The sequence below is a fragment of the Schistocerca gregaria genome, chromosome 8, assembly GCF_023897955.1.
Source record: "Schistocerca gregaria isolate iqSchGreg1 chromosome 8, iqSchGreg1.2, whole genome shotgun sequence".
Lineage (NCBI taxonomy): Eukaryota > Metazoa > Arthropoda > Insecta > Orthoptera > Acrididae > Schistocerca > Schistocerca gregaria.
In genome coordinates, this window is record NC_064927.1 from 33,864,706 (window position 1) to 33,867,220 (window position 2,515).

At 46.4% G+C, this 2,515-nt stretch overlaps 1 non-coding gene across 1 annotated transcript; it reads left to right on the plus strand.

Moving 5' to 3' along the window:
* Positions 1–2,054: 2,054 nt before the first annotated feature.
* Positions 2,055–2,126, plus strand: Trnai-aau (transfer RNA isoleucine (anticodon AAU)). Its single transcript has one exon. It is a non-coding gene; the product is annotated as a tRNA-Ile (tRNA).
* Positions 2,127–2,515: the final 389 nt, after the last annotated feature.

Sequence of the window (2,515 nt, forward strand, 5' to 3'; positions counted from 1 at the left end):
AGTACGTGACGAGTGTGACGTTAGGAAAACATTAGGCATCATGGAGAGATTCTGTATGGGACCACCCAACCCAAACGAGTACTTTGTGACGTGCTACCCGGCAGGTATTCACCGAGGTAGCCGGCTAGCTCAGTCGGTAGAGTGTCAGACTCTTAATCCCTGGGTCGTGGGTTCCAGCCAGACGCTGGGCGGAACGGAATTTTGTTCCGCTGCAAGTGTAAATTACCGTTTTTCTGATTAACGAGATTTAATGGAAATAGCAACTTTAAACTTTGCCTACGTCTCTGTCAGTCGCAAGGAAACTGTATTTGAAGGTGAAGGTGATTTTGTAGACATGTGTGAAAGACATGTTCTGAAATGAAAGTGTTGTTGTTTGGAGAGCACATCGGTTACGTGTCAGATGTGTAGCCAAGCAGTAATTTGTCGCCATAGCTGCAAATATTAGCCGGTAATATGAAGTGTTGTCAGCTAAAGTCTGATGATGCAGACGACCGTAAGGACGAAGTACCCAAGAGTACCGCTAGGCCGTGCCTCTTTAGCTCAGTGGTAGAGCACTGGTCTAATAAACCAGCGATCGTAAGTTCCATCCTCACAGGAGGAAGATGAATTTTGGAAATCAGTTGCGCGTCGTGGCCGTATAGCAAACAGTATCTGTGATGACGAACAATTAGCGACAGGCGTTTTTTTAAGAATTACTCTCAGATGCGAATAAGGCGAATGGCGCAGATAAAGCATTTGCCAAAGCGGTACAGCATAAGGTGGGACGAGGCAGTCTGAATTACATTTTATAGATGTATTTCCCACATATCTCAGAGCCTCTCGCGATATTCGTCGTCGTCGTCGTCGTCGTCGTCGTCGTCGTCGCCGCCGCCGCTTCTGCAGAAGTAGCAAATGGCAATCGTAGCAAATGCAGCGAGGGACGCCCTGCCTTCGATTCCGAATGCACAAAGTGTGTGGTCTTGTTTCTCAGTCTATATTTGGTCGGTCTCGTCAGAGGTTGAATGTAACGAATGGGTGGGAAAGAGCAAGGGGCAGCGGCTGTGTAGAACGAAAACACAAATCCTCAGGGGTGTGAGCGTTTCGAGATGAGTCGTATGCATGTAAATGTTGGTCGTCAGTGACCGTCTGGCCTAATAGATAAGGCGTCGGACTTCGGATCTGAAGATTACTGGATCGAATGCTGTCACGCTTGTGTTTTTCCAGTTCTGAAAAAGAAACATAACGTTTTAATGTAGCAATTGAGCAGTACGAAACCGTCTGAATGTTGCTGTTGACCATTTTTTGCTTGGAGATGCTCTTGAGCTTGAAACACACACAACAAGACCGGTGTTAACTAGCGAAATGGTCGGCAGAGTGCCGACACAGCGAGTTTTGACTATCACTTGCACATCTAAAACAACGTCGGGAAGTAACTCGTTCGGCTTTTGAGTCACATAAAGTATGTGTGTTAATTTTGACGCCACTAGCTCTGCATGTTGTCATGCAATTTCTTTACCTCTCAGAAATGATTATGACATAAAAGTGAAGTACGTGACGAGTGTGACGTTAGGAAAACATTAGGCATCATGGAGAGATTCTGTATGGGACCACCCAACCCAAACGAGTACTTTGTGACGTGCTACCCGGCATGTATTCACCGAGGTAGCCGGCTAGCTCAGTCGGTAGAGTGTCAGACTCTTAATCCCTGGGTCGTGGGTTCCAGCAAGACGCTGGGCGGAACGGAATTTTGTTCCGCTGCAAGTGTAAATTACCGTTTTTCTGATTAACGAAATTTAATGGAAATAGCAACTTTAAACTTTGCCTACGTCTCTGTCAGTCGCAAGGAAACTGTATTTGAAGGTGAAGGTGATTTTGTAGACATGTGTGAAAGACATGTTCTGAAATGAAAGTGTTGTTGTTTGGAGAGCACATCGGTTACGTGTCAGATGTGTAGCCAAGCAGTAATTTGTCGCCATAGCTGCAAATATTAGCCGGTAATATGAAGTGTTGTCAGCTAAAGTCTGATGATGCAGACGACCGTAAGGACGAAGTACCCAAGAGTACCACTAGGTCGCGCCTCTTTAGCTCAGTGGTAGAGCACTGGTCTAATAAACCAGCGGTCGTAAGTTCCATCCTCACAGGAGGAAGATGAATTTTGGAAATCAGTTGCGCGTCGTGGCCGTATAGCAAACAGTATCTGTGATGACGAACAATTAGCGACAGGCGTTTTTTTAAGAATTACTCTCAGATGCGAATAAGGCGAATGGCGCAGATAAAGCATTTGCCAAAGCGGTACAGCATAAGGTGGGACGAGGCAGTCTGAATTACATTTTATAGATGTATTTCCCACATATCTCAGAGCCTCTCGCGATATTCGTCGTCGTCGTCGTCGTCGTCGTCGCCGCCGCCGCTTCTGCAGAAGTAGCAAATGGCAATCGTAGCAAATGCGGCGAGGGACGCCCTGCCTTCGATTCCGAATGCATAAAGTGTGTGGTCTTGTTTCTCAGTCTATATTTGGTCGGTCTCGTCAGAGGTT